Source organism: Motacilla alba, chromosome 13 (genome assembly GCF_015832195.1).
Source record: "Motacilla alba alba isolate MOTALB_02 chromosome 13, Motacilla_alba_V1.0_pri, whole genome shotgun sequence".
Lineage (NCBI taxonomy): Eukaryota > Metazoa > Chordata > Aves > Passeriformes > Motacillidae > Motacilla > Motacilla alba.
The window spans coordinates 1,632,519-1,659,299 of NC_052028.1; positions in this window are offsets into that span (position 1 = coordinate 1,632,519).

Sequence of the window (26,781 nt, forward strand, 5' to 3'; positions counted from 1 at the left end):
AGCATGGGGTGTGGGGCTGGGGCCACCCATTCATCCCATCCCATCCCATCCCATCCCATCCCATCCCATCCCATCCCATCCCATCCCATCCCATCCCATCCCATCCCATCCCATCCCATCCCATCCCATCCCATCCCACAGGGCAGGATGCCGCTTCTTTTTCTGGGGATTCCCTTTCCTCACTGTGCATCCCAAGGAAAAAGTTGCATGGGGATTTGAAACTGTAACCTTCCTGGGATATCAGGGATGGATGGATGGATGGATGGATGGATGGATGGATGGATGGATGGATGATGGATGGATGGATGGATGGATGGATGGATGATGGATGATGGATGGATGGATGGATGGATGGATGGATGGATGGATGGATGGAGGGATGGAGGGAGGGATGGAGGGATGGGGGAAGGATGGATGGATGATGGATGGATGGAGGGATGGATGGAGGGAGGGATGGAGGGAGGGAGGGATGGAGCGAGGGATGGAGGGTTGGGGGATGGATGGATGGATGGAGGGAGGGATGGATGGATGGATGGATGGATGGATGAGTGGATGAATGGATGGAGGGAATTGCTGCGGAGTGCTGTGGCCTCAGGGATCAATGGCACCATGTCAGGCCATTTATATCCCTCCAAAGAGAGCATCCTGCCTGGAATTAGTTACATTAAAATGTCTGTCGCTGAGTATTAATTGGGATATTAATGTGTCACTGGAATGGACTTTATGGGCACCATAAATCCCGGGATTAATCAGGAGCATTCCTGGGCCTGGCTGTGGCTGCTCTGCTGGCTCAGGGCTGTCCTGGAGGGCAGCACGAGGCACCTGCTGCCGGTGTCCCTTGTGCCATATCCCTGCCAAACCCACCCTGTGGTGTCCTGATGGGAGTGGAGGAACAGCCCAGCCCCTGGAGGGCTGGAAGGGCAGAATTCATCCCTGTACTCAGTGGGATGGGGAAGGAAGGCTCAGACTGAGAATCCAGGGTGGCTTTGGAGGGGAAGAGGGTGCACAGGGGATCTGGAGGGCCTTTGGGGTTTCCCCATGGGATGGTACTGGCACTGCAGGGGACACCAGAACAATGGGACTGGGGACAGGACTGGTCCCCAAGCACCCTGAGCTGCTGGGCTGGGCCCTCCAGGGACAGCTGCAGCTCAAGGTGCCACCAAGGCACCACCCACCCATGGAAATGCAGACACAGCAGCACAGGGGCACTTCTGGAGCTCTCGGGACTGGTTGGCTCTGGGTGTTCCTTTTCTACCCCTTTCCTTCTGTGGCTGCTGCTGTCACATCATGGAATTGTGGAATGGCTTGGGTTGGAAAAAAACATGAACTCATCCAGTGCCACCCCCTACCATGGCAAGGACACCTTCCACCATCCCAGGCTGCTCCAGCCAGGCCTTGGACATTTCCAGGGATCCAGAGGCAACCACAGCTTCTCTGGGCACCCTGCACCAGGGAGGAATTCTTTCCCAATATCCCGTCTAAATCTACCCACTGTCAGCTTAAAACCATTCCCTGTGTCCCGCCCCTCCAGCCCTTGTCCCCAGTCCCTCTCTAGCTCTCCTGGAGCCCCTTTAGGCCCTGGAAGGGGCTCGAGCCCTTCTTTAAACAGACGCATTCACCTTTCAGGATGCTGCAGATTATTTTTGGTTCTTGTCATGAATAAGTCAAAACCAAAAAGGGATCTAAACCTTCCTTGCAACGAGAGCTCCGTGCTGCCCAAGGGGCTCCTGCCGGCAGCGGCAGCCGGAGAGCGGAATCTCATCCCTGAGTCACCCTGCCCCTGGCTCTTCTGGGGTGGCCACAGAAGGGAAGCAATCCTGGTTTTCCATGCAATATTTAAGTGGATCTAAGTTACAGCTGGCATCCATCCACTGCAAACAAACAGCCGTGCAAGAGCTGAGCTGTCAGTGAGAGCCGATGAAATTCCTATGAAAATGAGGGAGAAAAACATGGCTTTCAACATGGAATTTATCACTGAAATGCTCTCCCTTTGCTTTAAAGAGTCTCCAAGGGCAAATCTTAGACCTTCCAGCCCCTTTGCTCAGAGTCACCATGGACAGGGACACATTCAAAGGGCAATTATTGAGTTGGTGATGCTCGATTTTGAATTTTTGTTGGTTTTTTTCTGAGAGGCAAAGGAAGAGAGAAGCAAATAGACACGAAGGAAGAAAAGGGCAGGGAGAAAAAAGGTAAAAATATCATTTGCCGTCGACTTTGGCTTAGTTGCTGAAAAATGTCAAGGCTCCAACCTGCTCCTGTTTGAGATTTGAAGGGAAAGCTTTGGCACAGGGCTGGCAGCAGCGAGTTTACCACGGGCTCCGTGCCAGACACTTTTCAGGATGAGATGACAGAAGCAAGAGCAGGAGATGATGTGGGAGGAAGAGGTGCACAGCACCAGGGGCTGGCAGAGGGGCCAGCTGGGCCACCTGGGGCTCTTTGTCGCCCCAGTGATGCAGGGGTGACACCCTTGACCCAGCCTGTTCCCTCTCAGAATTCCCAGCTCCCGATCCACGTCTGCATGGAGAGCTCCTCCTCCCTTCCCTTCAGTGACTCACCCAGAGTGGAGGAGAAAAAAGCACTTTATTCCTCAACATTGTTATTTTGGGTCTGGGGAAAACAGATTGTTCACGAGGCAACAAGAGAACAACTTGCCAGACACATGGAGAGGTCATGACGGCCCTGATTCATCTCCCCATCCTGGCAGGAATCTCGAGCCATTTTGGATGTCTTTATCCTGGCAGTGACTCACACCAAGATCTCCTGAGCACCTTTCCAGAGCCTCCTCACTCTCCCGGGGCTGGGAATCATTTGCTCAAGGTGAGGAGAGCGCCAAGCTCTTGCCGGGCGTCTTTGCCTCACCTGAAACAAGAGAATTTCGACAAATCTGTGTTTAATGCCTGAGCTCGGAGTGCAAAATGGGAACAGGCTCTTCCCGGTAGCTCCGTGATGGATCTTCCCTTTGTGTGTGAGTGACGCTCCTCAGCTTCACCTGCTGGAGCAGGAGCTTCTCCAGGAGGGTTCTCCAGGGGAACATCAGGGATGAGAGCCCGGCAGAGCAGCAGAGCTCCTTCCCATGCAGGGGGGAGGATGTCGGGAGAAATCAGGGGAGCTGCTCTGGGAACCTGAGGATCCTGAGGCTGGATAAAGGGAGAGGGGCTGGGGGCGAGTTTGGGTTCAGTGGGAGCGGGTGGAGAGCAGGGGTGCAGTGAGGGGGGCCCTGGCATTGTGAAGGTCCTTGGAGAGGGGGAGGAAAGGCCACTCACCCCCTTCCACACACCACATGGTGCCTGGAGCAGTGGAGGAACAGGGAATATCCCGGACACTGCCAGGCTGGTTGGCATCACCTGCATGTCCCACCCAAACCATTCTGGGGAGATGGAGCAGAGGTTCAGGGAAGTTTTTTCCTGAGTGCAGGAGCAGGAGGGCTCCTTCCATCATACACCTGAGGATGCAGGATGTGTCCATGCATTGATCCAAGCAGGAAAACCACAGATATGCAGCTGCACCCGCTCTATTTACAGTATTTTACTGGGCTGTTTTTATTTTTTATTGCACTATAAACCAGGAATAAGTGATCAGAAACAGAGGAATTCAGTTCTCATCTGCCACAGCCAAGACAGAGGGAGAAGCCAAGCCATAAATCGCGGAGTCCATAAAAATTCCAGCGTGTTCACGGAAGTGCTGCGGAGCAGACTCCAGGTAATGATGAAGCTGAACACAATTACAGAGGAAAAAAAACTTACCTTAACAATCCTGGGATCGTCTCAGCTGGGAAATGCTGCTGATGTGCAGTTTAGGTGCCTGCATGGAAAAAATATCCACCTTAGATGAGGGAAGTGGGAACAAAGTTGAGTTTGGCAACAAATCCCAGGCAGGGCAGGTTTGGGAGAAGGAGCACCGAGGTTTTCCTTCCCCTCCTCTCCAAGGTCACCTCGTCCTGTCCGATTTATGGGACACACTCCATGCCAATCCCAGCTGGATGGTAATTCCCTCTCTCCCCTGCCACCTGTGAACACCAATTCCCAAATTCTGACTGCAGAACTCCACAGGCTGCAGCTCCTGGTGAGGAAAACTCCCTCAGATCGTCCCTCCCTCGGTTTTCCTGGGATGCAGAGCCTGACATGGAAACAGGAGCAAGTTGGAGGGGTCCAAGTGCATTGTCCAGGTAATTTTGGTTAATCAAATTCCCATTCCATGTCCTAATGGCTCTTGGATCTCATTTCCCTCTGTGCAACTGCAAATTCAAGTGCTCAACGATGCAATTTATTAAGGAAAACTCGCTTTATGGTAATTTTAAAAATTAGGGAATTGAAAATAAAGGTGATTAACAGAGCCTGCAAAGATCCAACACTTGTAGGGAATTTTTAGGACTTCATTGGGAATCAGTAAATCTCATCGATGAATAAATGTTGGATCAGAATTAATATTAGCAGAGTGGCAACTTATCCTAATGATTGCATAACCTATTTTGGAGGGGTAATTTTTATATCAGCGTGAGCTGCTGGTCTTTAATCTTTCATTAATTTCATTCATAGCCTTCTCTTAATTTGCCAATCAAGCTTTATATTTGAATTAAAAGCTCGGGGACTTGGACGTGTCAAGTCAACCAAACGATTTCAAAATTGGGATTTAGGAATTTCGACAGTTCCTTAATTACTGCAAACATGAAGAGCATTCACGGCTGCCTTTCCCTCTCCATGATCCTCCTGATCATTCCCTTCAACCCACCACTTCAGCTCCTCTGGTTTTTCCAGGAATAGGGGCAGCAAAAAATGGTTTTATGGAAAGGAAAACATGGAAATTGGGCTGGGAAATAAAGGCCTGGTTTGCACCACGTGTTCTGCAGGTCCCGTCTCATTGGGGCAGCTCTAATCAGTGGAACTAATTATCAGTTGGTGGAATTATTCATTATCAAGGCTTGTCCTTGCCAGGACAGGAGCTTGGGGGTGGGACCAGTCCCTTCTGCCACTCCTGCAGTGGGAGGACAGAGGAAATGGCCTCAGAAAGGGGAGATTTGGAGAAGACTAGGAAAAAAAGTTCATTTTTAGGGTGGCCAGGCACTAGAATAGGGTGCCCAAGGAGTGGGGAACCCCCATCCCTGGAGGGGCTCAGGATGTGTCTGGTTGTGGTGCTGGGTGATGGTTCTGGGGTTTTTAGGGGCTCCAGGGGCAGTGCTGGGTGATGGTTCTGGGGTTTAGGGGCTCCAGGGGCAGTGCTGGGTGATGGTTCTGGGCTTTTAGGGGCTCCAGGGGCAGTGCTGGGTGATGGTTCTGGGCTTTTAGGGGCTCCAGGGGCAGTGCTGGGTGATGGTTCTGGGGTTTAGGCATTCCAGGGGCAGTGCTGGGTGATGGTTCTGGGGTTTAGGCATTCCAGGGGCAGTGCTGGGTGATGCTTCTGGGGTTTAGGGGCTCCAGGGGCAGTGCTGGGTGATGGTTTTGGGGTTCCAGGGGCAGTGCTGGGTGATGGTTCTGGGGTTTAGGGGCTGCAGGGGCAGTGCTGGGTGATGATTCTGGGCTTTTAGGGGCAGTGCTGGGTGATGGTTCTGGGGTTTAGGGGTTCCAGGGGCAGTGCTGGGTGATGGTTCTGGGGTTTTTAGGGGCTCCAGGGACAGAGCTGGGTGATGGTTCTGGGCTTCTAGGGGCTTTGTGGCAGTGCTGGGTGATGGTTCTGGGCTTCTAGGGGCTTTGTGGCAGTGCTGGGTGATGGTTCTGGGCTTTTAGGGGCTTTGTGGCAGTGCTGGGTCTTGGTTTTGTGGTTTAGGGGTTCCAGGGCAGTGCTGGGTGGGTGGTTGGACTGGATAGCCTTGAAGGTCTCTTCCAGCCTTGGTGGTTCTGTGATCCCCTCATGGTGTGGCTGCTGAACTGACTCCTGTTTGTTTCTCCCCCACCATTTTCCATCTTCAGATGGGCTATTGGAATGAAATTCCTCCCTGTGATTTATGGACAGCACTGGGGACTCCAGGGGGTGACACAGGGAGTAGGGGCAGGAATGCTGCCTCACCTGGACCTGGGGGGCCTTGGGATGCTGCTAAATCCCATGTGGCCAAAAGGATCCTTCCCCTCTTGTGCTCAGCCTTTTCTTTCTCACATTGGCCACAACAACTGGAGAGCCCCGAGACCCTGCAGCTCAAGCTGTGAATTAATCTCACAAAAAACCCATTTTATTTCCCGCTGGAGGAGAACCAGGGCCCTGAAAATCCAGGAACCTGCAGCCTCAAAAGCCTTTGCTCCTCTCAGGCTTCTCCGAGGTAGGAGACACCTCAGGCAGGACTGAGGGACAATGGCAGGCAGAGCTGGGGAACAGGAGCCCAACTTTGCCCATCCTGCCAGGGCTGCCAGTCCTGGGAAGCCCAGGTACCATCAGTTGAACCCTGTGGCATCAATCCCAAATCCCAGCGCTGCAGTGAGTCCCAAAGAGAGCCCAGGAGAGGGGCAGGGATTGAGGGTGGAGCAGGCACTCAGCTGGGGATGGAATTTCGCTCGTGAAATGATGGAATCAGCACTGGACCTTGAGAAATCCAAACATTTTCCCTGCCCAGGGTGTGCTGAACACTGGCTGGGACCCCAACCCAGCTGGGCTCTGTCTCCATTTCCTTATCTCAAAACCTTGGAGCTTCCCGAAGCAGCAGCACCAGACACTGCTCTGGAGTCACATTTCAGCATTCCTGAGAGGAGCTCCCCACCTGAGCCAAGGCAGAAGGAGGCTCCCAAATTCCCGGCTTTGTGCAGGAGGGCTGGGAAGGCAGACAGGAGCACTCTGCAGGTGCCTCTGCTCGGCACACACGGAGCCACAGCCGTGGCACTCCCCTCCTTTCATCTTCGGGGTGTAAATGTTGCAGTTCTGGCAGCAGCCTGAGGGCAAATTGTTTGGGAAAGTTTGAGCAAAGCAGGTTCAGCTGCTTCAAAGTAGGAAGTGGCTGACAAAAATACATAATTGCCTTCTTAAGAAAATAAAAAGCAACTTTTTTGGCAGATTGGCAAGTACACACTTCCTACGCGCTCTCCGTTCTACCCAAAACATGATTCCAGCCTTATTTTTATTTCAGGAATGATGAATTATGAAAGGGCTCTCCCCTCCCTCTTCCTCTGCCTTTTTCTCTCTGACTCCTCTCCCTCCCCTCTCCTAGCCCGGGCTGTGTTTGTTTATAACCTCCACACGCAGACCTGGCTCTAATTTGCTTTACCCACACGTTGCAGGGCCCCCAGGACAAGGATTGCTTTCCTGCTGCCGTGGCTTTATGAATAAATCCTTCCCCAAAGCCAATCCCCCTGCAGAGCCACGGCTGAGGGATGTGTTGGATAAATCCCAGTGCCCCTGTCCCAGGGCAGAGGTGGCTGTGGGCACCAGAGCCGAAAGGGAGCTGCCACAGCCCCTCCAGCCCGTGGGATGGCTCACCTGGAATTCTGGCTGATTCCTGGCTGCTGGAATATTGGGAACTTCAAGGGCTGCTCCATCCTCAGTCCTCAGGGACTGAGCACCGCAAAGGGCAGCCTAAAGCCACGTGGAGAATCCCCCTCTTGCCAGGGGCAGAATTCCCCTCTTTTGTGGGGCTTTGCAGAGGCTCCATCACCAGGGAAGAGCTGTGGGTGGGAGAGGCAATGGCCAGGAAAAGGCTGATCCTGGCTTCACTCCTTGCTGGAATTTGCTTCAGTTCCACGGGACGGGCAGGGCTGAGAGGCAGCAGAAGGGACCTGGAAAAGCGTCCCTTGGAGCTTCTGGAATCAGGGAGTGAGGAGAAAAGAGTGAGAAAGTCTCCAGGTGCACAGGGATCCCCCAACCCTCCTCTCACTGAGTGTCCCACACGTGGCTGTGACCCTGCAAAGCTCCAGAGGGGATTGAGAGATGTTGGCAGTGTGGGGAGTGCTGAGAGATCCCACTGGGATCCTGGGGGCCTGAACACCCCACTGGGGACTGGCAGAGCACCTGGGCCTGGAGCTGGGAGTGCCATAGGAACATGCCATCTCCAGACATCCCGAGGAGTTCTTGTGTCCTGCACATCCCTGCAGCCTTTTGGGATGGGAAAACTCTTAAACTCTTGTGGTTTTCCTGCTAGGAACAAGAAAAGAGCAAAGAACTGTCCCAAACCTCATCACTCCAGGAAAAACTGTCCCTGCCACTCTTAATTTCAGGAGAGAGGCAGGAAACACCAGATTTCCACCCCCTCCCTTCCCTCTGTCCCATCACTGAGTTGCAGCAGCTGCTCCCTCCCTTGGTCTGTCCCCTCTGGTTACCCTTAGGCACCTGGTGCTGCTGAGGTCCAGGATTCTGCTCCAAAACCATCCCACAGCATCTGCTGAGGGCATCCCCCCGGCTGGGCACCACGCTGGCTCCTGCCCTGCCTCAGCAGCACCCCCGGGCACTGGTGGCTGTGCCAGGGCCATCAGGGGCTGCTGTCCTGGGCTGCCAGGGCCCGGCTGTGACCAGTGCTGTGCCAGCTGCTGCTGGGCCTGATGCCTCAGGTTTAGATTTTCTATTTTTCCGATTCTGTGCTGCTTTAGTGTGTGGGGCTGGGCTTCATATTATGGGATGGTGAGCTCTCTGCACAGAGCAGGGAGACAAAACAATTCCTGCTCCAGCTGGGCACCAAGGACAAACGATCCAAATCTCAGCCCAGGAGCACAAACAGCGTGGGCTGGAGAGAGGAAAAGAAGAAGGATGGGAGTGCCTGGGCTGAAGATGTAATTGGACAATGAACTGCAAGGTGCAAATGGAGCAGAACTGATCCAAGGGAGAGACCCCGTGCCCGGTTGAGCATTTTGTGCCCATTTTGGTTCATTTTGGGGTAGCCCTAGCTGGCCTTTTGTGCTGCCACATGACAGGAATGGTGGCACTGCCAGGGGTGACCTGCACACAGCCAGGGTTGGGGGAGCTCCAAGGGATCCCACGGAGAAGCAGCCGGAGCAGGACCAGCCCTGGCAGCTCCAGGGCTTCTCCTGCTGCTTGGTGGGCACTGGTTCCCAGTACACACCTCCAGTGCCTCCCTTCCTGGGGCTGCTGCCACCTCTGCCACCACCAACACAGTGCCAGGCTGGCACAGCCACTGTCCCTGCAGCTTCCTGTCCCTGGCTGTGTCCCCTCAGGACATCTGGGGGCCTGGCACAGACAGAAGTCACCAGTGCTGTTGATCCCTGTGACTCCATGGGGAATGAGAGGCCCCCAGTCCCGACAGAGGAAGTGGTGGCATCCAACACAGAGCACTGTGGAAATGGGGATCCCTTCCCAGGGGAGGTTCCTGCTGTGGTCAGGGTCTGCCTACATTTCCTGTTCCTGCCCTGTGTGTTCCTTTAACATGGACAGAGAGCCAAGGAGCAGGGATGGGATTGTGGGCAGCTGCATTCCCAACTAACTCCCTCCAAAACCACGTTCCTGCCTGTTTTCTCTCCCTCCAGTGGGATGAGTGTCTTAGGTTGAAAGATGGAGGTGTATATTGTATTTCCCATCTATTAAAGGCGGGGCAGTTCTCTGCTGCTCATGGGGCAGTTCTCTTTATCTCTCCCACAGCCAATCCTCCCTCCAGGAGATCTCTGCTGTCCATGGCCACTGAGTGTCCCTGCATGGCTGATCCAATTCCATCATCCCATGGGAGATGCTGCGCCCAGGGCAGGAGCCAAGCATTCCTACCTGGATCCAATCTGAGCCTGGGAACACCCCAGCAGCCTTTGCCCACTGCATTCCCAGAGGAGCAGCTTTCTTCTCACTGCATTCCCAGAGGAAGAGCAGGCCCATCTCCAGCAGCCCTGGAGCTGCAGAGGAAAACTCCACCCTTGTGCAGGATCCCTGCTCCAGCAGAACCACAGCTGGCCCTGCAGGAGGGCTGAGCCACCACGGAATGGCCCTGCTGCCACCACCCTGACCCACAGGGGGCCAGGGCCTCTTCTGACTCTGGCAGGGGTTTGTTTTTGTTTACACTATTGCATTTGTATTTTTAGTTTTCCTAGTAATGAACTGTTATTCCTGCTCCCATATCTTTGCCTGAGAGCCCCTTAATTTCAAAATGATAATAATTCAGAGGGAAGGGGTTTACATTTTCCATTTCAGGGGAGGCTCCTGCCTTCCTTAGCAGACACCTGTCTGTTTGAACCAAGACAATGAGGCACAAAATTCCTTCCCCTGGAGGACTGGGAGAACAAATCCCCGGCCCCAAAGCTGAACCCAGCCACACTTGCCCGTCCCAGCCCTGCAAGCTGCAGGTGCAGACGGAGCTTCCCAGGTTTGCTGCATCCATCTCTGCAGTGCCTCTGGCAGAGCAGGCAGCTCCTGAATATTTGATTTGGTTATTAGCCCACGACATCGTCCATCTGAGGGAGGCAGGAGTGCTGATCCAGGCAGGGAATGCTGATTCCTGACCTGGCTGCTCCCAGTGCTGGGGATTGTGGCTTCCACTGGCATGTTCTGCACTGCTGCACTCCCAGATTCCCTGTTTTCCTCACGTGTACATCCCATAATTTGTCCCATATGGCCAGGCATGGTGTGTCCATGTGTCGTGGAGCAGGGACATCTGCTCTGAGCGTGGCAGGGCCAGGAGCAACAACCTGAGTGCCACAAACCTGCTGTGGGGACAGACACCAACAGGGACATGCAGGAACCATCCCAGAACCCCCACCCAAACCTATCCTGGCCAAATTCTGGGAGACCGGAGCCATCTGCACTGTGGCTGTGAGCAACACAGCCTTTGCAGTGGTGGTGGATCCTGGCCTTTTCCAGGGTGTAAAATCCAATCCCCTGGACACTGCCAGGGATCCAGGGACAGCCACAGCTGCTCTGGGCACCCTGTGCCAGGGCCTGCCCACCCTCCCAGGAATTGTTATTCCTTCCCAATATCCCATCCATCGCTGCCCTCTGGCAGTGGGAGCCATTCCCTGGGTCCTGTCCCTCCATCCCTTGGCAATTCTCTCCCCATCTTTCCTGGGGCTCCTTCAGGCCCTGCAAGGCCACCCTGAGGTCACCCCAAAGCTTCTGCTGTGCAGGTGAACAATGCCAGCTGTGCCAGCCTTTCCTCCCAGCAGAGCTGCTCCATCCCTCTGCTCCTCCTGGAGCCTCCTCTGGCCTGGCTGCAGCAGCTCCAGCTCCTGCCTGTGCTGGGCCCAGGGCTGGGGCAGCTCTGCAGGTGGGGTCTCACCTGAGCGCAGGGGCACAGGGGCAGAATCAGCCCCGGGTTCATGGGGTTTCTCGCTTTTATTCCCAGCTGGATCTTTCCAGCTTGGTTGCTTCCCTGGCCACATTTTTGCCTGCTGTAGTCAGAATTCCAGAATGCCCCCAGAATGGGATGGCAGAGAAGTGGCAGCAGCATCCAGCTCATCACAAATGGGAGCTCGGCTGAGGTGGGAGAGGTGGGGGGGACTGGGCTGAGGTGGGATGGGGAGCCAGGCTGAGGTAGAAGATGCAGGACAGGCAGGGCGCAGTCTCAGGGGTACAACAACCCCTCCCCTGGCTCCAAGCACTTCCAGAGGCAAGCAGAGCCGCTGGATGGGGCACAGCTGTTGGGAAGCAGAGGTACCTCTGTGCTGCCAAGGCCAGGATGCTCCAGAACATCCCAACATCCCAGCTGAGCCCAGCCCCTGCTGCTGCTGCCGAGCGAGGCTGTGCCCGGGGTTCATCACTATGGAAATCACATTCCCTTTAGCTGCCTTCCAGGATAATCAGTATTAAAGGGAAACTATTTTCTAGTTCATTAGAGGAAAGCTGCGTCCCTGTGGCTGCTGCTGTCGGCACCTCCTTTCCCTTCGGAGAAACGAGCTCCCAACACAGAGACATCCACACTCCAAGTGTCACCGGGGGAAAGGCCCTGTCCACAGGGCTGCCCTTCCTCCTGCTCCCCTGCCATCCTCCAGGAGGGCTGGGGGGCCCCCCTTCCCTTGAATCATCCCCACCAGCCCTCACCCCACAGGCTCTGGACTCTCCCTCCTTTCCTTGCTGGTACCCCCAGCTCTGAGCCCTTGTTCTGGGGTTATCCATGGAATCTCTGTTACTTGGGAGCACCCCTGAGAGCTGGGCTGTGGTCATGCCAATGGCTCTGCCAGAGCCTTTTCTTCTCAGCAGGATGCTCTGAGGTTCCCTCGGGGCTGGGACCGTGCTCCCCATCTCCCAGACAAAAAACAGAATGTGGATTAGACCTGATTCCCTTCCAGGGACATCTCCAGGGATTTCCCACTCTATTTTGCCCTTGAGTTTTCCTTGGCCACAATATCCCTGAGTTCATCCCATCAATTCCTTCCTTCTTCCCCCCCCTCCCTGGCCCGGCAGCCATTCCTAATGAACATGCTGTGAAACCATTCCCAAAAAAGCCACTACTAATTCTGCATCCATGCCCTCATGTCCCTGCCCTCTGTGCTGAGCTGGAATGGTTTCCATGTCCATGAGATTCCCCAGGCCTGGCTCCACGGACAATGAGGGGTTGCTCCAGGAAGGAGGCTCCTGTGGGATGCCTGGCACGGAGATTTGGGATCCTGTGGATGGCACAGGGCTGGGATGCAGCTGCAGGGTCGGGACACCGTGGCTGCCTCCCGGATCCCACAAATCCCAGCTGCTCCCACAGTGCTGGGGACTGAGCTGGGTTGTGCTCTTGGAGCTGGACAATCATCCTGAGGGAATTCAGCCTCGTCCCCCTGCAGGTGACTGGCCTGGCCCCACAGGGAAAGCCCAGCCTGCCCTCTCCCCATGGAATCTCCAGCACTCCAGCCTAGTAAAAGTTTAAGGAAAAGGTCCTAATTCAGCCTCCCAGGAGCTCCTGTGTGTTGTCCCAGTGCTGGGACAGCACTCCTGGGACTGCTTATGGCAGTCCCAGTTCTGGGGTCACCTGAAGGCGGAGGCAGCTGGATATCCTGCTGTGCTGGGATTCTCCATCCACCCTGGGCTTGAGCGAGGATCTTTTATCATCCTCTGCTGGAATTTGTTTGGGAGGGGACCCTCGGATGCATTTTTAACCCCAAAGGGTGAAAATTCTGGGGTTTGCAGGTAGTTCACTCCCTCAGTCACTCACTGTTGTTATGGGGAAGTGGAAAACCAACCTGAAATTCCAAAGTCCATGGGCACTGCTGAGGTCCCTTCATGTCACATCCTTTGCCTGCATAGGGACGATTTCCTGGGAGCCAGAGGGAAGGTTCCAGAGGGAAGGAAGGCACGAAGGCAGGAAGGCACGAAGGCAGGAAGGACAGAAGGACAAAAGGAAGGAAGTGGCGGAAGTGGCGGAAGTGGCGGAAGTGGCGGAAGTGGCGGAAGGAAGGAAGGCAGGAAGGAAGGAAGGAAGGAAGGCAGGAAGGAAGGAAGGAAGGAAGGAAGGAAGGAAGTGGCGGAAGGAAGGAAGGAAGTGGCGGAAGGAAGGAAGGAAGGAAGGAAGGAAGGAAGGAAGGAAGGAAGGAAGGAAGGAAGGAAGGAAGGAAGGAAGGAAGGAAGGAAGGAAGGAAGGAAGGAAGGAAGGAAGGAAGGAAGGAAGGAAGGAAGGAAGGAAGGAAGTGGCGGAAGTGGCGGAAGTGGCGGAAGTGGCGGAAGGAAGGAAGGAAGGAAGGAAGGAAGGAAGGAAGGAAGGAAGGAAGGAAGGAAGGAAGGAAGTGGCGGAAGGAAGGAAGGAAGGAAGGAAGTGGCGGAAGGAAGTGACGGAAGGAAGGAAGTGGCGGAAGGAAGTGGCGGAAGTGGCGGAAGTGGCGGAAGTGGCGGAAGTGGCGGAAGTGGCGGAAGTGGCGGAAGGAAGGCAGGAAGGAAGGCAGGAAGGAAGGAAGGAAGGAAGGAAGGAAGGAAGGAAGGAAGGAAGGAAGGAAGGAAGGAAGGAAGGAAGGAAGGAAAGAGGGAAGGGATTTGGCGTCCTTCTTGTGAAATCCCCGTGGGAAGAGGGAAGGAAAAACGTGACCGTGGAGCAGGAAAAAGATGGATATGCATGGTGTGGCAACCCCTACATGCACCAGGAATGGTTTCAGAGCAAGGAAGGGATTGTGGAGGTACTGGTCCACAGGAAGGTGGAGCTCTGTCAGGATAGAAGGGAGATTGGAGGGAGCTGAAATGAACATCCTAGCAAAAAAACCCCCAATTCTGTGGGAAGAAGCACCAAATTCCCAGCCCTGGCAGCTCCTTCCCAGTAGTTCCAAGCAGGGATAGGCTCCAGCCAGAGCCAGGATGAACTCCAGTCCTGCAGGGCTGCCAAGGCTTGGCCTTTCTGAGCCTTCTCCTCTCTGGCTCGTGGCTGTGGCCAGGGGATTGCTTGGCAAAGAGGCCAGGCCTGGCAGATGATCCCATAATCAGCGGGATAAGCCGAGCCCAAAGCCCTGCTCCCACCTTGCCTCATAATTGCTTTTGTTCCTGGCCCAGCAGGGCAGAGCCGGGCTTGGTGCCGCAGTGCCCTTTTCAAGGATTGAGCCTGAGCTGGCACGCAGGCTGTGCAGCTGTGGGTGGGCTCGGATGAAGGGGTCATCCACCCTCCCTGAACCAGTCGGGATGGCTCCGCGGGCACTGGGAGAAGATTGGAGCACATCCTGGTGAATGGCAGCCTCTGCTCCCAGGGCCACAAACTCTGCAGCCAATCAAAGAGAAGGTTTTTTCCAGCTGTTTCCAGATTTTTTCCAGCCCAGAGGTGTTTTGGGATGTGCGATCTCGGGAAGGCGGGGAGGTGAGGGAAGATAGGACAAAGCTGCTGCAGTCTGAGCCCAGGGATGGAGCTGGAGTGACACTGCTGCTGGCAGTGGGGATGTCACTGCACAGACAAAGCCACCTCTGATGTGCCCTGAGTGCTGCCACATCGAGAGCAAGAATGCTCTGCTCCATGTGGGTGCTCAGCCATGCCCAGCTGGTGGGTCAGGCCTAAAGAATCCCAGAATTGCTGAGGTTGGAAAAGCCCTCCAGGATCATGGAGTCCAAGCTGTGCCTCATCCCCACCTTGTCCCCAGCCCAGAACACTCAGTGTCACCTCCAGCCTTTCCTGGGACACCTCCAGGGATGGGGACTCCAAACCCCCCATGGCAGCGCCTCCCAATCCCTGAGCACCCTTTCCATGGGGAAATTCCTGCTGATGTCCACCCTGAGCCTCCCCTGGCCCAGCCTGAGGCCGTTCCCTCTCCTCCTGTCCCTGTTCCTGGAGCACAGCCCGACCCCCCGGCTGTCCCCTCCTGTCAGGAGCTGTGCAGAGCCACAAGGTCCCCCCTGAGCCTCCTTTTCTCCAGCTGAGCCCCTTCCCAGCTCCCTCAGCCTCTCCTGGGGCTCCAGCCCCTTCCCAGCTCCGTTCCCTGCCCTGGACACGCTCCAGCCCCTCAGTGTCCTTCTGGCCATGAGGGCCCAGAACTGGACACAGCCCTCGAGGTCCCCCAGCAGTGCCAGCACAGGGGACAGGCACTAAAAAGGTCCAGAAGGAACCTGGAAGAGGAGAAGAAGAGTGGCCTGAAGCCCTCTCAGCAGGCAGAGCTGAAATCCCCTGGAATTGGGATAAAGAGCTGGAGAAGGTGGAAAACAGGGGCCCAAGGCAGCTCAGCAGCAGCATCTGCACTGAGAACAGCGGGGCTGGGAGCACTTGAGCGTTGAACGCTCCTCGGGAAGAGGGGACTAATTTTGAAATTCCATTGAAGGAAAGTGAGGAGTGCTCCACTCAACATCCAAACGCTGCTCCTGAGAGGGAGCTGTGATGGGAGCACGTGGAACAAGGTGAATCCATTAAGGAGTTTGCAGCTCATTGAGGGCTGAAGAGGCAATTTTGTAATTAGGGGTGAGAGCTGTGAATCTGATTGTGATCCGGAGCAGAAATTGGGGCCGGGGCTGCCAGGGAGGCCCTGGGTGAACCCTCTCCACTGCAATTATCCCATGCCAACCCAAGGAAACCACTCTGGCTGCCCTGGAGGGTACAGAGACTGGCACGGCTTGGGCATGGCAGGCATGGCGGAGAATTCCAAGTGGCACAAGAGGGATGGGGAGACAGGAAAAACCTCAGGCAGTGATGGACAGGGCAGGAATGCAGAGAAGGGACAAACCCTCAGCACATCCCCTGGCTTTGCTTGTGCCTCTTTGAGAGGAGAGGGGACAGAAGGCTGGGAGTTGTCAGGAATTGTCAGGAGAGAAGGAAAGGGCAGGACTGCTGAGAGGGATGAGAAAATCCAGGTGAAAGCATGGAGGGAATAAATGGGTGTGTGCTGGATCTGATGTTTAAAAAGATGGTGCCAAGGTTAAGATGGTGCCACGGGTTCCAACCCGTGAGCAACAGGAGCGCTGCAGCCCACCCAGACCTCACTCTGGTGGCACTGTCTCCACCCAGGATTGTCCTCTGGGTCCCAAAGCATTCCCTGCACCATGGGAGACGCTGCAGGGAACTTCTGTGCCCTTGAGTGACGGCTGCCCAGCCATCTCCAGCACAGCTTAATTTGATAAGAACCCTGAGCCACTTTAAACACTTCAATCATGGCACCTCTTAATCATCTCCTTGCCGAACAAAATAATCCCACTTTGCTTAATCTCTTCTCCTGTGGAAATCCTGTCACTCCTTTATTGTCTAAATGACTTTACAGGGCTCTGTCTCCAACACAAAAATATCTGACTTCCCAGGAAGCCACAAAAACAGGACATTGCTCCCCGTGGGGTCTGAGCAGCTCCCTGGGCACCCTGGGGAGGGACCAACACCTTCTCTGCACCCATGGAGTCACCTGGATCCAGTGAGACCCTCGGTGATGCTCATGTGTCTCCTGCATCCTCAGTGTCCCAGGCATGTGGGATGGGGATGGTTGGAAGTAATTTGGGAAGCTGTTATGGATTTGGGTTTGGTTTTGAGGTTTTTCTGGTGCTGGGCCTGCAGACCAGAGGGAGCTGAGGGCAAAGGACCAGCAGTGACAAGATGGGACATCCCTGCTGTACTGAGGGACGGGACTCCAGGGGTGCTGCAGATCCCAATAAAACCACATTTCCATGGAGATCTTCCCACCAGGGCCCAGCAAATCCAGTTTCTCCCCTGTCTCATCCAGGAAATGCCCTGCACAGCTGACACTGGCACTTGGCTTCCTGCCCTCGGAGAAGCCGAGGGAGAAGATTCCAAATCAAGGATTGTCAGGATGTCCTGGCTGCACTCCCAATTTTTCTCTGCAGCTGTGACAGACAACAATGGAATTATAAATTAAAAACCAATCAATGTGAGATTTTTCCTCATCTGCTTTGTCACCAGGATGCAGGATTGGAGGAAGAGCAGCAAATACCTCCCCAGGAATTCATGGGAGCTGACACAGGTGTTGTTCCATCACAATCCAGACAAGATTTTTGCCTGGAGAAAGGATAGAGGTGAATCCACCCGCAGGAAATCTGTAACTGTGAGCCTGTACCAACTCTGCAGAACTAAAACCTTTTTTTTTTAGGAATTTAAAAGGTGCTAGGAATGCTGCTGGCTGCTCCACTCCCACCTAAGCAACAAGCAAGAAAAGGCAGCTGCTGTTTTTTTGTTGGATCCAGTCTCACAATTCCTTGTGCTGAAAGGAAACAAAACACAACATGTCCAGATTTAGGGAAGCACAGAAGGAAAAGAAGCAGGAAATGCTGGGTGGGAAGTGCTGTCTTCAGGCTGGGATGGAGCAGCTGATATCCCCCACCCCAAACCCTGCGGGGTGGACAATTCTGTATCCCTGGTGCGGCGTTGTCACTGTCAGGTTTTTGTGCCACCACCAAGGCCAAGCTGGAGCTCCAATAATGAATAGGTGCCTTTCAGTGGGGTTCATTGATCTGGGAGAGATGGAATTTCATAGCCCTGATGGATGTCTGGAACAGCCACAGGTGCTGCAGGCTGGCTGGGGAGGCTGTGACTCCGTGTGGATTTCTTTTCCTGACACTCTGGAGTAGGGGTGGATTGTGTGCCCCACCTCCCGGCCTCACACACCCCAGTCCAGAGGCAGGAAGGGAAAACCATCCATTTTCCATCTCAGATATGAGTGAATGCCCAGCTGGGTTCTTTGGGAGGGTGAGGGATGCATCTCCTTGGGTCCCACCACTGCGGGTGATGCATTCCCACTCCTCAGCCTGGGCGTTCTCCAGCAATGGGGAATTCAATTAAAATATCACAAAAATTATGGCTTCATCCTGAGGGTGATGGGGTTATCAAGCCACTGCTGGGGTGGTCAGACCATTGATGGTGATGTCAGAGCATTGGTGGGGTGGTCAGACAACAGGTGGGGTGGTTATATCATGAATGGGGCAGTCAGACCATGGATGGGGTGGTCAGACCATAGATGGAGTGGTCACATGGATAGGATTGTCACACCATGGATAGGGTTGGTCAGACCATGGATGGGGTTGGTCAGACCATGAATAGGATTGTCACACCATGGATGGGTCAGTCAGACCATGGATGGGGTTGGTCAGACCATGGATAGGATTGTCACACCATGGATGGGTCAGTCAGACCATGGATGGGTCAGTCAGACCATGGATGGGGTTGGTCAGACCATGGATGGAGTGATCAGACCGCTGGTGGGGTCATCAGACACCAGGAGAACCCCAAAGTGTGGAGGACCCAGGGCTGAGCCAGGCCCGGGGCACAGGGTGGTTCTCCAGGAGCTGGAGGAGAATTCTCTTCTCTCCAGGTGGCTCCTGCCCAGGGTCCTGCTGGGCCACCAGAGCTGGTGGCCACCGAGGGCCACCCCCGAGCAGTGCCCAGTGCAGGGACTGAAGCAAGGACATGACATCCTCCCTCTGTGTTCTCACTTATTTACTTTTCTGCTTGAAAATGAATATTTGATAACTTTGCTGGGACCAAGGCCACTGTTGGGGCCCTGCTGATTTATTTATCCACCCATTTATTCTGCTGCAGCGCTGCTGCAGGGCAGGGAGTGTCCTGGGGGCTGAGACACCAGCACGGGCACAGATGTCCCATCTGGGGACTGCCAGGGCATCCCTGAGCTCCCTCTGCTCTCAGAGGGGACAAGAGAAGCAGCTGCAAACAGCTGGGCAAAGCCTGACAGGGCAAGTGAAAAAGATGCTCTTGCAGGAGCTCTGAATCTGCAATGAGGAGTGAAAGAGAACAGAGAGAGAAAAATTGGGGGGAAATTAGTGGGAAGTAGGAGTAAAATGGTGATAATTTGCCAAGGAGATGGGGCAGGGAGAAGACCTCCAGGACAGGGAGAAGCCTCCCGGGATATGGAGAAGCCCTCCAGGACATAGAGAAGACTTCTAGGACGTGGAGAAGCCTCCCTGGCCATGGAGGATCCTCCCAGGACATGGACGATCCTCCAGGACGGACAGGGAGCTGCTGCCCAGGGCACAGCGAGCAGGAGAGGGAAGGTGGCTCTGGTGGCTCTGATCACATGCCCTGGAAGGAAGCAATTTCTCCCGAATTTCCACCTTTTGTTCGCCTGCTGAATACCCCCTGATTTCTTTGGAGAGGGAATAGTTCTCCTGCTCCTCGGGCTGAGCACATCGCACCTCCCCCGGCGCAGCTCTTTGCTATTCACGGCTCTCATGCCTCTCCTCGGGAGCGTTCCGCGGTGATTGGAGAGGGAAGGATGAGCAATGCATGCCAAGCAGCAGGGACACATCGGGAGCCCGGTTCCTGACCTACAATCCTCGGTGATTAGGCAGAGGAAACGCTCAGGATGCCAAACCTCTCCACGCAGTCCTCGTGCTTCTCCGGATCCCGCGGTTGGCAGTCCCAAAACCAAGGTGGTCTCACAAGCAGCAGCTCAGAACTGGGCTGCAGGTCGGCTTTGGGGCTGGGATTGGGGTGGGGAAGAGGGTTTTAGAGGCAGAGAGTTCTGAAATCGTGGAATGGTTTAGGCTGGAAGGGAACTTCAAGTTTCCACTGTCCCAGGCTGCTCCAAACCATTTCCAACCTTTCCTTGGACACTTCCAGGGATCCACTGCAGCCACAGCTGCTCTGGGCGCTCTGTGCCAGGGCCTCCTAACTTCACAGGGAAGAACCTTCCCAAAATCCCATCTAAACCTATTCCCTTTCAGTTTAAAGCCATTCCCCCTGTCCATGCCCTTGGAAAATCTCCCTCTCCACCTTTCCAGCATGGAAAATGCTGCCCTGTGGTAGGGCATGGACGTGGACACAGCTGATTCCTTGGAATTAATGACAAAAAACTGTAACAGGAGGGAAAGAGGCCAGCCTGGGAGCCAGCCTGCCTTTGTGTGGGACAGCATTCCTGCAGGAAGTGCCTCTGGAATGCCACAATTACCCCACTGTAACTTTTTGCCTCTCATTACTTGGGGTTTTGTGATCACTTGGGGTTTTGTCACAGCAATGCCTGAAAGGAGATTTAGGGAGGCTCTTTCAGCAGCTCTGGGCAGCAGCAAATCCCCATTGTCCTCAATTGGACACGTCCCCGGGAAGGAGGGAATTCATCCTGCCCAAACGTGCAGCATTTCCCTTTGGAATACAGAGCAGGCTCCTGGCCTTGCACAATCAAAGGGATTTATGATTAATGGCACCTCCAGTAACGAACCTGCCATTGTGGATGGGATACCTCACGTGTCTCGTGCCCTCACTGCAGAATAATGCAGAGACTTCAAAGTTCCTGTAGCACAAACTCCCGAAAATCGGGCTGGAATTGAAGTTAAGAAGAAAATAAAATAAGTAATGGTCATTTTCTTTAGCTGCTTTTCACTATTAAGATTTTTCCTTTGTCTGGCACTGTTTTTATGGGGCCATATCCACAAAAAGCTGAGCTTCCAGGAAAATGGGGGATGTTGATGTTGTTAAGGGGCTGTAGGAAGTGAAGCTGCCCTGGCAAAATGCTCTGTTCACCAGGTACAGCTCGAACAGGAGAGCAGCAGAATTCCCAGGATTTCATGGGCTTGGAGAGGGCCTTGGATAGGGAAAACAACTGGTTTGGAGTGGTGGTACTTGCCCTGTTCCTGGGAATGTTGATAAATCCAACATCTGAGGCTGCCCAGGGGAAGGGCAAAGTCTCCTCACAAGCAAAAATATATTAGAACTTGTTAAATTGTTAAACAATTGTACCCTAATCTGCAACCAGAGACTAAATAACCAATTAATTACATTTCAATGGAGTGTTTTAATTGACTATTGCATGGTGGGGCTGCAGTTGGGGAATGTTTGGGTGACAACAACACATGGCCTTAATATTTTTAATTGGAATTATTCCTGGAATGCACTCTCAGCTCTGACTGTACTCGGGCGTGTTTCCATGTAATGTTCCTTTTTTCTCAGAGAAAGACCCTTCCAATGCTCAGTGCCATCATCATCATCATCCCTGCAACTGGAATAGTTTTCAGAGAGGGAAGAATTTTCCTGAGGAGTGGCAGGAGGAAGCCAGGACAGCACATGCCCACTGCTTCAGTGCATGAGAACCAACCATTTGGGGCACATTTCAGTTTAGGTTTAGGGGGGAAAAGGAAAGTTATTTGGTTGTGTATTGTTGGTATCATTATCTGTAACAGCAGAGAGGAAATTCAAAATATCAGGAATCAAAACAGCAGCAAAGCTCTGCTCAGGTTTTGGAGTTCTGTGGAATTCCTCGTGGGAGAGGAAAGGGTTGCTTTAAAATGGGAATGAATTCCCTCCCGTGGGGTCTCTTGTCCCCTCCCAACTTCCAGACTGTGTAATTCCATGTGTGAGAGGAAGAATTTGCTTTAAAATAGGACTGATTTCCCTCACCTGCTGTTTCTTATGGCCTTACAGCTTCCAGGATGTGTAATTCCATATTGGAGAGGAAGGGGTTGCTTTAAAATGGGAATGATTTCCCTCTTGTGGGGTCTCTCACAACTTCCAGGATGTGCCATTCCATGTTGTCCCCTCCACCCTTGTGTGACACAGGTGACCTTCCTGGTGCTGGCTGTGGGATCCCTTCCTGCCTCCCAGCTCCTGGGATGGGGCAGGTGCTGCTTTTTGGGAATAGCCCTGATGTGCTAAAAGTGGTGCTGATTTGTGTGGCCATCCTGTGCCACCCCTGGGAGTCACTGGGCGTTTGATTTATTCCTTGATTCTGATTTATTCCTTACCTTTTACCTGGGAATCTTACGGCTCCAGTCTCTTGATTTTCAGGGAATTCCCAGAGTCCCAGGTTGGTTTGCGTGGGAAGGGACCTTAAAGCCCATCCAGCCCCGCCCTGCCATGAGTAGGGAAACCTCCCACTATCCCAGGTTGCTCCAACCTGGCCTTGGACACTTCCAGGGATGGGGCATTTCCTGCTTTTTCTTCTTCAATGCCTTCACCAAGCCCTTGTTTTAATCTGGTCTCATCCAAGGGTGGGCTTTTATTCCAGTGAAAACCACACAGATGTCCTGAGGTCTTGTACCTGCTCATCCAGAGCCATCACTTCTGACATTGCCACGTTCCTCTTCTGCCATTTCCTCCACAGCCCAGAATTCCCACTCAATCACCAGATTCCAGTCCCCACATTTTCTACTACAACATTCACATTTTGGAACAATTTTGTGGAGGGATTCCCACCATCCCCGTGGGATTTCCCAGGATTTTATCAGCAGCTGGCAGGGCACAGGGATGATCACTGGTCATCCACACCATCCCAAACTTCCTCTGGATTTCCTGCTGCCTTCCAGGCCGCGGCTGCAGTGCCCAGCTTCCCATTCCTGCACATTTGGGAATGTCACAGTTGGAAGAAGTGGCACCCCAAAGCAGCTGGGAGGGCCCTAAAGGCTCCTGAATGTCATAGTTGACAAAGAGACAATGCAAAGCATCACACTCCATTTGCAGAAGGCTTCAGACCTGTTTTTATTCTAGCATGCAGGCTTTTTATGCATTCTTATAAACCTCATAAATTTACACTTTACTCATTGGTCAGGAGAGACAAACCAAGTGCTCATTGGAACAGGCAGTTGCAGGTTTCTCTTTCCTTCTTTCTTTCTTGGTTTCTGTGTCAACGACCTTGGTAGGAAATTCTACCAGAGGCTGTCCGGGTTTGAACAGAGAGGTGTCTGCTAAGGAAGGCAGGAGCCTCCCCTGAAATGGAAAATGTAAACCCCCTCCCTCTGAATTATTATCATTTTGAAATTAAGGGGCTCTCAGGCAAAGATATGGGAGCAGGAAGAACAGTTCTTAACTGGGAAAACTAAAAATACAAATGCAATAGTACAAACAAAAACAAACCACTGCCAGAGTCAGAAGAGGAGCTGACCCCCTGTGGGTCAGGGTGGTGGCAGCAGGGCCATTCCGTGGTGGCTCAGCCCTCCTGCAGGGCCAGCTGTGGTTCTGCTGGAGCAGGGATCCTGCACAAGGCTGGAGTTTTCCTCTGGAGCTCCAGGGCTGCTGGAGATGGGCCTGCTCTTCCTCTGGCAATGCAGGGCAGAAGAAAGCTGCTCCTCTGGGAATGCAGTGGCAAAGGCTGCTGAGGTGTTCCCAGGCTCGGATTGTATCCAGGTAGGAATGCTTGGCTCCTGCCCTGGGCGCAGCATCTCCCATGGGATGCTGGAATTTGATCAGCCATGCAGGGACACTCAGTGGCCATGGACAGCAGAGATCTCCTGGAGGGAGGATTGGCTGTGGGAGAGATAAAGAGAACTGCCCCATGAGCAGCAGAGAACTGCCCCACCCCTAACAGACAGGAACAGAGCACCCCTATTTCCAACCTAAGATAAGGGGGAACATGGATCTCTTATCAAACTTCTCTCTGGCTCACAGAAGTCGCAATAAAACCTCTTCCACACCTGAGTGCCAGGGAAGAGGCAGAGCGCGCCTGAAGGGCAGGAGATCCCTGGCAGGGAATGGGAAGGGCTGGAAGGGGGTTGGGAGCTGCACAGCCTGGCTGCCAGCCCTGGTGGGGGCCTCTGGAACACCACATTCCCGTCCATCCCAGCCTGGTGGAGCCTGAGGCGCTCCAGCCCAGCTGGACATGGCACTGGGACACCTGGAGCTGGACAGGACACGTGAGGAGCACAGGTGACCCCAATAAGGACCCTGGGCCGGGCTGGTGGCCTCAGATGGGGTTGGGAGAGGAGATTTCATGCACTGGCTGTGTGTCCTACCTAGCGCCTTGCTGGGAGGGGAAAGGAGCAGCTGGAATACTCTCGGGAACAGCTTGTTCTCCTTGGAATTTTTTGGTGGTGCTCAGGCCTGTGGGGTGAGGTAAGATGAGTTCATGTTGGGCCCATTTAATCTGAGTTCAATCCCTGCCCTGGGATAGACCAGCAGCTCTCCCAGGGTAGGGGGCTCCAGCGGAGGGGCTGGCTGAATTTTCCAGTTGATTTCCATGTATGAACTTCCTGGGTTTGAGGAAGAGATGCCCCAGTACTGAGAACAATCTGAGTGCAGCAGGAGACATTTTAATCCACGATTAAATCCATTTAGGTTCAACCTAACCTAAACATAAACCGCTTGGATGTAGGACTCAAAGGGATAATGAGGAAGTTTGGGAATTAAATTGGGAGGAGCTGTCGGCTCCCTCAAGGGCAGAGAGGCCCTGCAGGGAGACCTGGATAAACCAGAGGGCTGGGAATCACCAAAGGTGTGGAGTTGAACAAGGGCAAATCCTAGATTCTGTGCCTGTGGTGAGGAACCCCTGGATGTAGGCACAGAGTGGGAATGAGAGGCTGGAAAACACCTGTGGAAAGGAATCTGGTCCATGACAAGTTGGATCTGAGTCAGCAGTGCCCTGGAGCCAGGAGGGACATCCCTGTCCTGGGGACACCAGGGAAAAGGGAGGGATGGTCCCACTCTGCTCTGGGCTGGGGCAGCCTCACCTCCAGTGCTGGGGCAGTTCGGGTGCCACAACATCAGAGACCCAAAGCTGCTCCAGAGTGCCCAAAGGAGGGGCCGGGGCTGGGGAAGGCTCTGCAGGGGCCACCCGAGCAGGGCTGAGGGCACTGGGCTGGTTCAGCTGCAGCAGAGGAGCCGAGGGCAGAGCTCAGGGAAGGAGGGAACGGCTGCAGGGGGAGCTTTGGGATGGACACCAGGGAAAGGTTCTTCCCCCAGAGGGTGCTGGGCACTGCCCAGGCTCCCCAGGGAATGGGCACGGCCCGAGGCTGCCCGAGCTCCAGGAGCGTTCAGACAGCGCTGCCAGGGATGCACAGGGGGGATTGCTGGAGGTCAGGAGCTGGACTGATGATCCTTTTGGGTCCCTTCCACCTCAGAATATTCCATGATTCCATGATTTATATCCAGATTTGAACCAGTGGGAGGAAATGCCTGTTCCATGAGCCAGGTCCTGAGCTGGTTTGTTGGTGGGATATGAACCATCCATGTTCCTTTCAGGAATAAAGGGACAACGCTGGAGCTGTGGCAACAAAAGATGTCACCCACATGAGGAGATTTGGGAATGTTTCAGCAAATCCAGGGGGGTGCGGATGGGGGCTTAGGGAGCCAGATAAGTGGGACACGAGTCCAATTTTTAATTCATGTGACAGTCCTATATTTTGAGGGGCTATTAGGATGGAACAGTGCAGGGAAAGCATTACTGGCTATTGTATCAAATCCTGGCATCCACACTTTTATCATGGATTTAAAAAAAAATTAGAGGGAGCTCAGAGAAGAGCTGGAAGACTGAGAAAAGGTCTGGCAAACCTGCTGGGTGATGATAGGCTTAATGACTTCAATCTATTTAGCTCATCAGAGAGCAACTTGAGAGGTGACTTGATCATGGGCTCTAAGTACTTCCAGGGAGGAGATTTTTGATAGCAGAGGGTCCTTTAATCCAGCAGACAAAGCCAGGACTCAGTGGCTGACAGGTGGAGCTGAAGGAAGAATAATTCCAATGGCAGTTAAGCCACCAGTGTTTCATGGGAAAGGTAATTAACTCCTGGAAGTGCTTACCTGGGAATGTGCTGAATCCATCTCTACACGAGAGCTGGAAGATTTGCTCCCATCTGAACACAAGTTATGGGCTCAGTGCCCTTCATCCATGTGGGAATGGAGCGAAATCCCTTTCTCCGTGTCTGCACACAGGTCAGGGGGGCAGGATGGGGACTTCCCTCCCTGGGGACATTCTGGGGGTTTCATTTTGGTGACAGGCATCCCTCACACAGAGTTTCTCCAGTCTGGAGACTCGAATTGGCAGAACTGTGTGGCTCTGAGTGGTTTATACCCCACATTTTTTGCTGCAATGCTCTTCATTCTGAGCCCCAGCACACCTTGGGTTTGGAAAATGTTGGGTTTGGCATTGGATCTGTTTGATCTCTCCTCTGACTCCTCCTGCTGCCCAAGGCGCATTTCAAACTCCAACTGGCCCAGATGTTCATCATTAGAGGAAAACTCTGGAGGAAAACCAATCCCAGGGGGTCTCCAATGGCTCTGGGAAGAAATCCCAAAGAGCCTTTGGTCCTGGCAGGGGTCAGGGCTGGCTAGTCCTTAGCCTCACCTGGACACTGCCCCACACCTTGTCCAGGGCTTGGGGTTCGATTTTAAAACCAGCGCTGAGCCTTCCTTCCTCTCTGAGCTCTGTAGTGGCTGTGCCTCCTCTGGATCTACCTTGGATCTTTGCTGGAGCTCAGTCCTGACTGGCTCCATCTCCTTCTGCACCTGTGGATGGATCCCTGGATCCCATGGATGGATCTCTGAATACACTCAGGAATGCTGAGCCCAGGTCCTGTGGGATCCTGTGGGTGAGGACACCCAGCTCCTCTTCCTGCAGGAAGCAGCAGGTCCCTGGCAATAGGAATGTCCCGGGCTGCAAGATGTGGCTGGGGGTGTGCATTCTATCCCCATGTGTCAGAGCTGGGGCAGTTCTCTGCTGTCATGGGGCAGTTCTCTTTATCTCTCCCACAGCCAATCCTCCCTCCAGGAGATCTCTGCTGTCCATGGCCACTGAGTGTCCCTGCATGGCTGATCAAATTCCATCATCCCATGGGAGATGCTGCGCCCAGGGCAGGAGCCAAGCATTCCTACCTGGATCCAATCTGAGCCTGGGAACACCCCAGCAGCCT